Here is a 14,135-nt window from a genome sequence, read left to right as displayed (position 1 = left end):
AGCAGTTCTTACACTTCACAAGCGTTAAAGGAAATCTGGAAGTGGCTAGGCTTGGAAAATCACTGAGCTTACCTGCTACCCTTTCTGGTCATGACATTTCATGAAGGACAGCAGGTTCCTCTTAGAGCTTGACGTGGAGTTTTCACTCCAGTATAGCTCCCTTGTCTTCATAGCAGGGTATCCTTTCGGTACCCAATAGAGTCAGTCTTCTGTGCTAGTCTAGCCATGATCTGATGAAGATCCAAGTTTAGGGGGTGGTAGATCTCAGATGCATTTATATACTGGGCTCTGGTTGCGAGCCCTGAAATGAATCAGTAGTGGATCAGAGCTTTTCCAGCTTCTTCATGTGAGGAGTCCACCTAGCCCTGACATCACCCTGGAATGACCAGACCATAGCAGTGGTCAAGCCCTGCGTCCTCTCCTGAGATGCTGGGCTTCAGGAGGCAGGAGGGGCTGTAAGAGGTGTAGGATGAGAATTCCTGCCTTTCACGTGAGATCCTGTCCCACCACAACAGCTTTATTGACGTACCACGTCATGTGAGAGGTGCAAAGTGACCATAGCGTAAGACAGGATTTAGCTTTTGAAGGTAATTATTCAGTAGAACCAAAGACTGTTGAATAAAGAATGTCCTTCAAAAAATGTTGAGTATCTGAGCCCAAGGAACAGTTAGATACATATGATTTGATGAAATAATTAAGAAAATATTCCCGGTTTCCTTCAATGAAACATGCAAGCCATCTCTAAATGCTCATTTGTTATGTAGAGATTTTACTGCTTGGATCCTAATTTTTCACAGCTGTAAACAGAAGACAAAGGGTGGTGGAAAAAAACGCAGTCTTAAGTAGGAAGGAAGAGGTGTGTGATCAGAAAACCTTTGGCAAGTTAAGAGGATTAAGAAAGGCCCCAATGTTCTGATTTTAAGTTCTCTGAGTTGGACTAACATCATGGATTAGATTTGGGTGGTTAAGAGGAAGAAAATACCTCATTAAAAAGAAGCAAATGGGTTTAAAGTTGTTGTAAGACAATGGCAGAAACAGCTCAGCTGGAATGGTCTCGCTTGCTTAATTCTGGGGTTTTGTGTGCGTGTGTGTTTTAATGCCCTCCCCCACCTCTTCACTCCCAATCTAAAAGCCCGCAGGATTTGCTTTAAAATATATTGCTTTATTTTCCTTCTCCCCTCTTGGTATTGCTGTATTTGGGCTGTGTCGCACTCAACGGCGAAGCTGGGCAGACACCGGGAGCTAGGAAACCTTTGCTCTTGGGGCTGTGAACGCTGAAAAGTAGCGCTAAAAAAAAAGAGACCAGTCTTATTTTTATCCAATTATTTCAAGTCCACCTCTTCCTTTAGAAAAGTAATGTTGGATTTTTGCACCCTTACTCTTTGCGAGGCAGTTAACTCCTGGTAATTAAGCAGACGACCATTGCAGTGGGGTTAAACTCTGCAGTTGCGAAGGGGACTCAGGGCTGAACTCTGCCGTCCCTTTCTCAGCTGAAGCTTTCTGAAAACACGCACCAGCAAAACTGTGGAAAGGTCAGAGGGGCTCCGTATTTTGGAGAGAGAGTGGGATAAATACCGATCTGAAAGAGCGGGAGCAGGCAAGGTCAGCATGGCAAGAAGGCAGCCAGGAGGTTGTAGGGTGGTATACAGCAAAGCAAAAGCAAAAAAAAAAGCTGTGTCTGTGACCCCCTTTCCTGAGAAATCACCTGAGAACTGTTTAGTGCTGGTTGAAGGTTCCTGTGGCAAGGCTACCCATGATTTAAAGCTCTCAGGTGGCTCGTTGACAAGCGTTTACTTGTTCTTGGAAGCCGACGGGAGAAGAGTTGAGAGTGCCGTGGTTTGGGCAGGTGCAGGTCCCGTTGGCACCCTCCCACATGGAGCTCCGTCCAAGGAGGAGATTAGTCCAAGCGGATGTCAGAAGACGCCATAACCCCTCTTGGTTAAGCAGGTTTGGGTCTGAAAGGGACTTGCGCTCTTCCCGATGGCAGCACACGCTGCCAGCGACGCCAGCAGCCAACCTGCATTGACGTCTGCGGGACCCTGTTCGCTTGGACCATCTTGCCGTTACCTCGGCTGCCTTTTCTTATGCCTGCCCTCCAACCAGGCAGGTTTTTTTCATTTTCATACTGAACGCAGAGCAGTTCCTCTGAGAACAGCTCTCAGCCATAATATCTTGCCAATGGAAAAAGTGACACTAAAAATAAACTTGTTTCGGAAAGAAGCAAAGGCAGCTTCCAAAAATCCCGAACTAAAAAGGAAAAAAAAAACCCAAAACCACCACCCCAGTCTAGACAGCTGCACTAGGTGGAGGCAATAACAACCAAAAGGAATAAATTAAACTGTGGTTAAGGGGAGAATTTGTCTCCCCTGATTGCAAGACAAAAGAAACCCAATTCCTTGTTTGTAGAAAGAGATGTTTGGGAATTTCTTGGGCCAGCTGAGGGCCTATTAGAGTGATGTGAACTGGAAATGGAGTTAGAGGGCTTTGGCTGGTTGCATGACCCAACTCCGGACCACACACAATATGCAAGGCTTTGACAAGGCGGCGAGTAGTGGTAGGTGGCAGAGCCGTCTGTTATTCCACTGAAGAACAAAATGGGCTTCTGCTGAGCGGCCTCGGCACCATCCACGGCGGTGACGGGAGGAGAAGCGAGCCTCTCTCCTTCCAGATGTCTACCTCTGGTTCTCAAAACTGCCCGGCAGCTATAACCGTATCAATAATTAATGAATACAAGTTGTGGCTGTGGTTTTAAAATTCACAAAGTAAAGTTGTGACTATGGTTTTATAATCTGTGGGGCGGTGGATTTCCCCTTTTTCGCCTTCCAGTTGCGAGCAAACCGAAGGTTGGGTCCTGCCCATGCTCCGGGTGGGTTTTGCTGGTTTTAGTTCCGTGTTATTCCTGGGCGTTATGGCTGCGCAATTCACAAAGGGGTTTGTGCTTTTTCCGTGTCCTAAGGCTTGCATGTATGTATGTGTGCCCTGCAAACTTTGACTTGTTTGCCAGTTATGTGATTCGGTGCGGGCAGGATTTCATCCTGTCAGTGCTCACAGAGACTTCAATGGAAAAACTTTACCATATTTGTTTATTTTTTAACTTCTAAGGGAACAACTGAAAACTCATCTAAAGAAATAGCCACGGTCATATTCCCAGTCGTCTTTGTCCTCTTAATGAAATCTGTCATTGGTCTGCGTACGATCTGTCTTGTAAAAATGAAATATCTTTTCAAGAGCGGGCACTTAAAACACAGAAACAAAATCTAAATGTTTCTGTTCCGGGAGCTGTACCTGGAGCCTGCCCAGGCATTGGTTCCCGTCCCACGGCACACGTAGCAGAGGGAGGACCTGCGGGGTATCGCACTCCGTGTCTTCTGTCCTGGAAATGGGCAGCTGACTGACAAAAGTGAGGCCAGCTTGTCCACTTGTAGTCATTAAGGGTCACTTGACATTTGATTAGAGCCCCAGTGTTTGCCCTGGTGTCCAGACTGAATTCCAGTTTGCTTATTAAGATTTTTTCCGATGTGAAACTCATCCCATAATTTCAGCTGAAACCCAGAGCTTGCTTTGCTTTTCCTGCAGCCTTACACTGCAGAGAGGCCGCGTTTCAGTGGAAAACAAAACGGGTTTTTTGGTACGACTAGTTAGTGAAATAGCTCAAGTACACTGATATCCAGCTGGAAAAAAGGGTTCGCAGTTCACTTCCTTATTCACTCCTTGCAAGTTGCCTTTTTTAATTGAATTATTGTTTAAGAATTGGATTGTTACTATTTTTTAAGGTAGTAGCTAGCTGTTTACAATCAGACACCTATAGCTGATTAAATCCTGGTACCTTGGTTCAGCACGTATTTGGTTTAATATCAAACCTGGCTAAGAATACGTGGAGCATCGTGGTATTTTCAAAGCCCCAGTGAGGGCATTACTGGGACAACGGGTGACTGCAGAGGTTAAATTCAAGCAGTTTAATACTCGGAGAGGTTCGGTGAAGTATCCCTGTCCATGGGCTTGCTTCCTGCTTGCAGTCTGCGGCAGGCTGGGTTTGTTTGCTTGGGATGTGGTAACACCACATAAACGGTTTGGGTTGGTTTTGGCTTGTCTTCTTCCTGTGCCAGGCAGGTTTTAATAAGCCGTGTTGGGGGTTTAGCCTGCTTTCCTAAGGAAATGAGCCTGAGGTGAACGTACCATCTTACATGGGTTTATGCTCCTTTTCCCCAGTGATACTTTCTGCACCTCATGGTCTGCCAAATACCTGCCAGTGTTGTGAAAGCAGTGGGCTAGGGAGAGGCGAGAGGTGCGTGTTAGCATCCCACCGAGGGACCAGTCGAGCTGTTGCTGGTGTGTTGTGACACACCAGGGAGCAGGCCGGGAGGGAGCTGTCGTCCGTGCTCCAGCAAAAGAAGCTTTACTTAGAATTTGCTCCTACGTTGGCATAAAGTCACCTGAGATGCGCAGCCAGATCGCCAAGGCAGATCCCTGCCTTGATGAGTGCCGCAGCTCATAGAAAAAAAGGTCATTTAAGTATTTATGTTTGCCTGGAAGAACCCACCTGCTAAGCAGCAGATAAGCTCACCTGGAAATTATGAGCCAACTGAACCTATTTAGTGTAAAGGGGAACCTCTGAAGATCTCTGCAATAATAAATCCACCCTGCGCAAACGTAAAATAAACAGGATGATGGGAGCCGTGTGGTTTTTCCCAGCTGCTTTGCAAACATTAAACACCCCTGTGAGGTATGGGAGCCTGACTCAGCCGCAGCCAGGCTTACTGTACGAACCGCAGGGACCGGCGCAGCCCAAACAAGGCTACGGGCAGATAATCGGTGAGATGCTTCTGTATGAAGAGTTGATAAAAGGCATCGTGCTATTTCTCTCCCACCTGATCTGCTTCCTCCTCCCCAGCTCCTTTTGATGTTTGCTTTCACAGCGATTTCTTACAATGTGAAATTCATCCTGGTTTTAATGGTTTGGGGATGATGTGGTTTTTCAGATGAACAGAACAAGGATGTAGAGCTCTGAAAGATGCCTCTGCTCTTTATCAGTGATTTCTTTCAAGTACTAAATGCTTTTTGTTTCCCTTTTTGTTCTGCAAAGGTGGATTCTTCCCCTGCGCTGTTTACTAATTAAAAGTTAGTTGGTAAAGAATAAGCATATTGTCCCTGCCGCGGTTTGATCTATTGTTATTAGGGCTCTGTGTTGTTACAGAGGAGATCAAAGAATTTAATTTATGATGGGTGGATAGGTCAAGTTCAGTCGTCTGCAGCAAGCGCTGGGTAGAAAGCACAGTCAGACAATAATGTCTTAAGCAGTAGCCCAGGCAATAAGCTTTTCCTTATAAATAATACAGCTCCACTTTCTCCACTTTTGACTCAAGAAAGCCAAGCAGTCCTTTGGATATAAATATTTGAGGACAGCTGGATGCAGTCTATTAAACCCCTCTGCCGTCACTTGGTATGAAATCCACAGGAGATAATATAGCACCAGAGGAATCCGAGGCTTAAGATAAAGGAAAAATCCCCGGACCATGACTACGTGTTTCAGCCAGCCCAATTCATAGTTTTGCGTTGTGTCTGCATTCATGCTGCAACTTCCTATGATATTTTTAATGTGATTTAAAATATCCCTTCAGCTTGCAGCAAGAATCTCTAATTAAGACCTAAAGTTGATGCTGCAAAGTCTTAGTCACACCCTAATAACAAAGGGGAATGGGGTGGGGGAACAAATTTATTGGGTCTGCTTATAGTCTTTAGCTGCAATATTTTCCTTGAACTCTGCTCAAAGAGGAATGGGTTGGAATTATTTCCATTTCATCTTTATTTATTACACAGCGGCGTGCAGCACTGTTATGAAACCAAGAAAGACACCCACCTCTCCCCTATGCCTGTGGAAACCATGAGGACTGGCTTGACATGCAAGATGAGTAACCTGGGAGCAGTTTCTGGGCTCTATTATTAGTACGTCTCTATGAATGTATGGTTAATACAGCTGTATAGGGTTTGTGCTTTCCTTGTATTCTGCCCAGCTGGAGCCTGGAAGCTGTTTTTGGGTGGGAACCACATTTTCTTGGGTCTGTTTGGAGAGTGCTCAGCACACCATGGGCTGGTGGAAGAGGCAGGGTAGCTTGGGGCTGCAGCTCAGCTTGTAATCAGGCAAAGGAGCTTTACTGTCGGCTCCATCGCTGAGCTCTGCCTCTCCGTGTACGTTTTTCTGTCCCAGCATGGGCTGCGGTTTCTTTGGGCCAGGCAAACTCGTAACAAGACAGCTAAGCCAGAGCCTTTGCATAAAAGCCAGAAGCAAAATGTCACTGCTTACAAAAAAAAAGAATCCTTTTCCCTGACCTGCTTCACGGAGGAGGAGGTAACACGTTAGTGCTCTATGGATGGGTTTCCATGGGCGAGCAGCCTCCGTGCCCTGACGTGGCTGCTCAGCTTGCCCGCCCAGAGGGTCTGTGTTTTCCCTGCTCGTGAAGCTTTGGGTTTGACTGACATCCCTGTCTAAAGACCCCCAGGGTGCCCTCTCCCACATGGGGCTTCTGCTCCAGGTCCCTCTCTGTCTTGGCTGGCTGTTTCTTGTCCAGTTTGGTGGTAGTTTCAGCTTGTTGTGCCGATGCCCCACCTCCTCCCTCTACCTGCTCCCAGGCTGCAGCCTCCATTCCTCCGATGGGCACGGTGTTGTTGCCATGACCAGGGAACTGATGTGGCATTAAAAACCAAAACCTGGTAAGTTACTCATAAATTGGGATGTTTTTGCAGGGTTATTTTGAAGCAGGAGCAGTTCCTCAGGCTGGTTCAGAGTGTGGCCACGCAGAGAGCCCTGCTGGCGGGGCAGCGGGGTGCCGTGCACCAAGACGGGAGGGGGTGCTCGGGGCGGGCACGCCTTGCACCCGCGTCTCAGCCAGGCTCCCACCCGTGACACAGGCTGGGGAGACTGGCTTGCACACCACGCGTGGCACAGAAACAGTTTCCTCCAACAGAAGAGTCACAGGATTGGCAGCGGAATTTCAGCTGTGGCCACACAATCGCAGTATTTTCAGTTCCTGGTAACATCCGCGGTTCCTGATCTGCCCTTTTTAGGCATTTCTGGTTTTTTTAAGAGTGAGAGCTCAAACTCTGTAAGGTGTAACTGCAGCTGGTACAACCCCACGCTGTTGCTTCGGTTCAGGGCTGTTCTATCACTCTCCATTTTCGTGCTCATCCATACCTTGAGACTGATAATCCACAACCATAACAGGGCAACACTGGAACAGACAGTGCTCTTGGGGCATTTTTTTTAACCCAACGAGAAGCTGTGAATATGTGATACCTCGGCATGTCCTTGTAAATCTTGCAACCCAAGAGTTAGATCCAGGAAGCTGGTTACAGTCCGGATAAGCCTCGGGGATGCTCACACACGTTGTGTTGCTCATCCAGACCCAAGCCCCAAAACTTTTAAAATTTTCCCATTACGGCTTTGTCTGCCAGTCAGCTTGAAAGCTTTAAAAGGGGAACTGGTGGGTGGTACAGTGTCTGTCTTAGTGTCTTCATCTCATTTACTGCCTCTTCGTTTTCTGGAATAAAAGCTTAAGCTTTTATTTCTCATGACTTTACAATGTATCATCTTGGAAATCAATCTTCCCCTTTAGTTTACTTAATAATGCTGTCTAAAGTCATCAGCTAGAAAGCATTCAGTGGCGACTACAAGAAATCTTTTCAAACCCTACTCCCCTCTATGGTGAGCGAGAGGGACAAAGAAAATCTTTTACAACTTATTTTTCTGTCTTAGTAAAATAAAAGCAGCCCCCTGAGAGGCATTAGATACTGTTGAGAACCAATATTTAGACGTAGTAATTTATCTTCATGTTTATAGAAACCACAATTAAATATTTTTAAATCTCCAGAAAATTATAATTACGGATCTGTAGCCAAGTTTTGGAGGAGGGAGAAAAAAAATATTAAAAAGGCTTTTAACGTCTAGGGATTTATGTTGTTTGTTTCTGTTGACTAATATATACAGTAAACTGCCTGCGTCCCGAGGTGACTCACGGGCTGTGCAGATGGTGAGCTTTCCTCCGAGCTCATTCAATTAATTGAGTAGGAAGAGATGCTGCGTAACCGCCTCCTCCGGTCCCATGTCCTTGTCCCTTGCTGCAAAACCAGAGGTTGTGTGAAAACCCCTCCTGGAGACCCAGCTGCAGGAATATTGGGTTTTCCAGGCAATTATGTTTTTGGGAAGCTTGTGCTCTGACCCAACGTGAATGAAATGAGATTAGTTGGGGTCTTCCGGAGGCTGCCAGGGCGAAAGCCAAGTGGAGGATGCAAGCCTGTGGGAGGAGAGCAGCTCTTGGAGGACGAAGTAGCTTCTTTCAGGGTTGAATCTCCCAGGGCTGGTTCCTACCCAGGAAGGCTCTTGGTGTGAGCAGCGCTGTGCCTTCCTCTCACTGTTGAAGCTGAGCATTTACCACTTCCCGAAAGATTTTTGAACAAAAGAAGTAAAAATACCTCCAAAACCCCAAACAAAAAGTCGCTCCCCACACACAAAAAACCCCAACCCACAACCAAAAAGCCCTCACCCTGGGTGACTACCTTCGTTGCCTGGCCCTGCTGCTTTCACAGTTGTGCATGGGCTTGCGGAATGCAAACCCTGTACGCCGTTCCCTGGAGACCCCTCGCAAGTTAATCCATGGCTGCTTGAATGAGATGCTGCGGAGCTGTGATCGCTTCAGCTGGCTTCTTCGGGCACTGTGTTTCTTTACCCGAGGTCCCCTCTCCTTTAACCGTGCATTACCCAGCAAGCTGAAACGTCCTCGTGCTTCGTAGTCCTGATGACCATCGGTTTTGAACATAAATATCCATTCCCTGGTCTGATGCTGAGTAGTTCCCTTTATGCGTGGCGCAGGGAACGATAGCTCCCACGTAAGTGATGCTGACCACAAGCTGTGGCTGATCAGATCTAGCCAAAGCAGAGGGTGACATCTTATTTACTTTGGTTGAAGTCATCTGCTAATGGTGCCTAACTGGAAACTGAGCTCCTACATGGACCTGGCCCTGACTGGGAGTATCGAGCCTCTCTGAAAATCCTGACTCTATTATAGTATCTTTACTACGCAAAGCCTCTTCTTGGCGCGGGGATGGATGCGAGCTTGTAACAGCGTGCACTTAGTTATAGATGTAATTTTATTTGCCTTTGTTAGAATCTTTAATATAAAACTCAGTAAAAAGACCTCTCTAATAAAAATGGCTCAGAGAAATACCAATAAACAGGTTTTATGATACGGAAGATGCATAAAGAAAAAAATCCTCCTAAGAAAAATGATCTTAAGAGTCTCAAAAAAATATGGAATATGGGAGATTTTTTCCCTGCCCGCTACAATCAAAGATGGGTGGTCTGCGTGCCATGTGAGCTTCCTCACTCTGACTCTTGTGGGCAGGAGAAGGGGAGCTGTGCTCTGTCTCAGTAATGAACTTTGACTGTCCAGGAAAGAATTTATTTTTGCAAAATTAAAAAGGGGGGGGGGGGGGGGGGGTGGGAAAGTCAATGGATCTGTTTATAGCTGTATAAAAAAGGCAGAAAAGTTAATGCTAACATATGTTGCTTCATGTTCCCAGAGCAAAAACATTTGCAGGATATTAGTCCGGAGCGCAGGTGGTAAGCAATCAATACCTTTATTTATTTATTTTTAAGGGATGGCAGGACAGCTCACATAAGGAAGGAGGTGAACGTATAGAAGCCCTATAGACCCATTATATTCATGTGTCGATACTGTAGGCATTGTATTACATACACTTTAAGGGTCTGTACCCAGCTACCAGGATCTCTAAAGCTAAATCATCCTCTTAGCAAGTCACCAACCGAAAGATACATTTTCCTCTGCTTGTGCTTCTACCTGCCACAGGCATCAACGAGCCAGGCCCCCGGTGCAGAGGTCCTCCCGAGCCCCCCGGGGGCCCAGGGCCGCGTTTCTGCATCTGCCCTCTCCTTACGGCAAGGTTGTGTTCAGCAAGAGGTGTTTACACCTAGCGTGGTGGCTCGGTTCTAAAGGGGTGAGAGGACGACGTGTGCCATGGGGGCAATTAGGCAAAGACTGTGCAGGGGCTCCTCTCTGCGTCATCGTCATGGTCGTGGAGAGCGAGCAAGGTGACGGATAGAGCAGCAGTGCGAGGGCCTTGTGACTACTGAATTTGATTTAGGAGATCCTAGTTGAAGGGCACAAATCATATACAGTTTCCAGTGTCATGGATCCCAGTTTATAAAACGCTGAAAATGCTTTCTGTCTCCTTATTGATGTAGACTTTTGGGGTAAGGGACTGGTTTCTGGCACAAGCTTTTAGATGACGTAGCCCAAAAGGTACAGGCTCCTGTAGGCAACTAACCATGCACCATTGTGATGATGGTACCCAGACATGACATCTCTATTTACAACTACGCAGACTGTAGATTTTTCTTTATGGATACATATTCTTAGAGAGAAATCTTTCTTTCCTTAATCTCAAATATGTGATTGGCCGTTACTTGTATCTCAAACGGATTTCACTGGAAGAGTCTTCTGGTGGTTAATTGTGACAGAACATGAACTTTTCATCTTTTCTGTTGCCGTAAGTGATCAAATAGAGTCAAAACTCTATTTCCTGCTTTACTGTGTCTTCTGAGGGGGAGGCGGAGGGCTGCTGGTGTGAGATCATCCCCTTGCAGAGGACGGTGGACTGGGCTCCGAGACCACAATCTAAATACAGATGAAATAACTGGCAAGGCTCCGAGATATTGCTTCAGGACCTCATATATCTTCCTTGCCTTCAGGATCCAGGTGTTGCAAGTTACAGAGTTGATCCTCCTGACATCAAATAGGGTTTCCTCAATTCATAGGACCAACAGAAGGGTTGACCACAAAGATCCAGGACTTACAGGTGTTGTGGTGATTTGATTTGCAGGGCACGTAGAGCTGACATTATCTTCCATGGAGAGTGAACGTCCTAAGTGCTCATTGCATCAGGCCCACAGTTTGCTTTCCCATTCAGACCAGGGCCAGGTACTCCAGTATAAGTTGGGAACTTTGGAGCTAGGACTCATAGGCTCTTTGCTTCCCATCCTCACTGTAAGACTGTCTAGGAGATGGCCTGGTGGGACAGCAGGCAGGACTTGGATCTATGTAGCAGCCTGGGCTCTACTGGGACTCCGCCTGTTTTCCCTTGGGCCTTTGTCCATACTGACATTTTCATGGAGCGCTTTGATCATTGACAAATTGTTTTCTGCCAGAAATGTTTCACCAGGGAGTTTGCAAACTGCTCTTAAGAGTAGGTTAACTAATAATTAATGATGCTTTTTCTACATGCATTCCCACAGGACCCGTTGCCGGTGGTTTGATTGAAAACATGAATGAGTTAAGCTTTATTCCGTCACTGCAAGTTAGAGAAATAGGTGATTTTTATTTTTTTCAATAACACAAGCAGTTTTTCAGAGCACCAGACCGGACACAACAAAACTCAAGAGTCATTTTCCCATTACGACACCTGAACCTTGTCCCTGTGTAGGTATCAGGACCCCCCTATGCCACATTGAGGTCAGCCCCGTCCAGCCCCTTATCACGTCACACCCATGCAGAAGCCACCTGAAGACCAGGTGAGCAAGTCTGTCTTGGACTGGGTGTAGTAAAGAGGGGTGGGAAAATCACTCCAAAACTGAAGGCTTTCCTGATGTCTTTATCAGCAATATCTGTTTTAAAATCGAGCGAGCTCTGGCTTGAGTCTCTATTCCAGCTGTAGCATTGTGGCATGAGGACAGAGGTACGGTCCTAGGAGTGAAATACTGCAAGGTGACTTCATTGTGAACACAAGGGTGGCCTGGCAGTGGGCAATACCATGGAGAGAAGCAGTTAGACCAGGAAAGAGTCTGAATGTTTCAACTGCAAATACGTTTCAAGTTCTCTGGTTTTGAGAACGTTTCCTAGGTTTTTAGTTAATCAGTTTTCTTGTATTTATAATGGGAACGATGGTGATTACCTCACCACTGGGCTTCGCTGATGGAGGGCACTGGGGGAAGATCAATCATGGCTGTTGTTGAGGCTTCACTGATAACCTCTGCCTAGGGCTGGACGAAGCTACAAATGCTGCCGGGTCTTCTGAGATGGGAAAGCGCTTTTTTTTCCCTCTGTTTTATGTATTTTATTAATGTGTGTTGATGCTATATGTTATTAAAATCGATTACCTCCTTCACTTATTTCCTCTCCCCTGGACTCAATTACTTTGCATCTTTTTTTTGGAAAAGTAGGTTGAAGCTGATACAAGAGAAATAATATCCAATCTGCATTTCTTAAGGTACAGGACCAGTCTGTCAGGCTGTTGGCACAAAACAACAATTGTTTTATTGTTGGGGTAAGTAAATAAGAACAAGAAGTCTTAAGTATTGGCATATGTTGATCCTTGGCCAAGAAGGTCTCTAAACAATACGTTTTCTATTCATTCCAGAAACCTCATACTCCGTTATTTCTCATTTAATGCTGTTGGCAAATACTCATGTCACCATCTAATTTTGACTGTAGTTCAACTTTTTTAGTGCAAAGCTAATCCTCATTATAGTTGTAAACATGTGTTTCATTTGGCCTCGTGCTCATGTGCTAAAGTGACAAAGGCAATCTAGGGTTTCTATCAGAAATGGCGACGTATAGGTAAGCCTTTTGTTCAATCTACTTCATCTTTTATGCAGTGAAAATCTGACCAGTTGCTTAATAGGGAAGAATGTTTTTATAAGCCTCTCTGTACTCTAATGCTTGGCCCGTGTCCTGCTCTTCATCTTTTTTTTTTTCTTTTTTTTTTTTTTTTTTAAAGATGGGACACACCAAGGAGAAAAAGAGCGAGTGAATCTAGAGATGATCGTGAGAGCCATCAGGATCTTGTGTAGCAGCTCTGTGTCTTCTACCACTTTCTGTGCTTTTCAGGCACCAATTTTTTAAAATTTTTGTTTCAAGGTGCTTCAGTTTCCATGTGGGAGATTTACAAGTTCAGTCCTTCATGAGGCCCTACCCAAAGTGAATCCTCTTTAAAATGAGATTTCTTTGAAGAGATCACAAATCAGCACCCCTGAAGTCACAATACAATTTCAAGCAATTTTATTTTGAAAAACATTTTCTAGTTTTTAATAGCAAAATTCAGCTTGACTTCCCTGCTTCCAGTGGAGCAAGTGACAAATTGTTTATCAAGATAATGTGATTCACGGGAGCCTGGCGGTGACTACACCTGAGGCGTAAGTGTTGTCACCAGTCACCAAACTCCTTAAAATGCAGCACTGTAAAACTAGCAGAAACCCCTGAGCCTTCCAAGGGCGAGATACCACAGACTGAGGCAAGTGGGACCGGACCTCGTTCCCCTAAAGTTTCTTTAATTAGGATATTATATTATATTATATTATATTATATTATATTATATTATATTATATTATATTATATTATATTATATTATATTATATTATATTATATTATATTATATTATATTATATTATATTATATTATATTATATTATATTATATTATATTATATTATATTATATTATATTATATTATATTATATTATATTATATTATATTTTGGGGGGTGGAAGGGACCTACAATGATGTCCTAAGTGCATCATCTAGTCCAACAATTAAAATGATTCCATCATAGTGAAGCTCCTGGTTGAATTGTAGATTCATGTTGGCTCTTTTGCTAATTCCCGCTAGGTTAAAAAAACCACCTAGGAATCGGTCAAACAGAGGGAGGAGTTTGGAGGCACAAGGTGAAGGAGGAGTTTTGTTCCCGGCTGTGGGCTGCAGTGCGACAGGGGTCAGCGGTAACGGCAGGGCAGGGAAGCTCCTGCGCGATTCCCGAGCCAACACAGCCCATCGGCTTGGGCTGGGGTGGGTTCCTCAGCTTCGGCAGCTGCAGCTTGGTTGGAGTTTGACTGCGCTAAGAGAATAGTTTGCCGCAAAACATTTTTCTATATGCAAATATACATTTGAGCCACAAACATCTCTCTGTGTCTGCGTATACCACCAAGTCGCAAATTGTCTTCTTGTATTTAAATAGGTCCCAAATTCAACCCATACATTTCCAGTCATTATCACCCCATTATCCTTTCCCTTTTTTGCTATTTTCTCACCAAGCAGCGGTAAACCCCAGGCCCTTTCTCAAACATGTGGTTGAT

At 45.1% G+C, this 14,135-nt stretch overlaps 1 long non-coding RNA gene across 1 annotated transcript; it reads left to right on the top strand.

Moving 5' to 3' along the window:
- Positions 1-9,513: 9,513 nt before the first annotated feature.
- LOC135314176 (uncharacterized) lies at positions 9,514-13,304 on the top strand. The gene is made up of 3 exons (XR_010373628.1): positions 9,514-11,380; positions 12,277-12,333; positions 12,787-13,304. It is a non-coding gene; the product is annotated as an uncharacterized LOC135314176 (long non-coding RNA).
- Positions 13,305-14,135: the final 831 nt, after the last annotated feature.

Source organism: Phalacrocorax carbo, chromosome 7 (assembly GCF_963921805.1).
Source record: "Phalacrocorax carbo chromosome 7, bPhaCar2.1, whole genome shotgun sequence".
Taxonomy (NCBI): Eukaryota; Metazoa; Chordata; class Aves; order Suliformes; family Phalacrocoracidae; genus Phalacrocorax; species Phalacrocorax carbo.
This window is presented reverse-complemented; position numbering and strand designations above follow the sequence as displayed.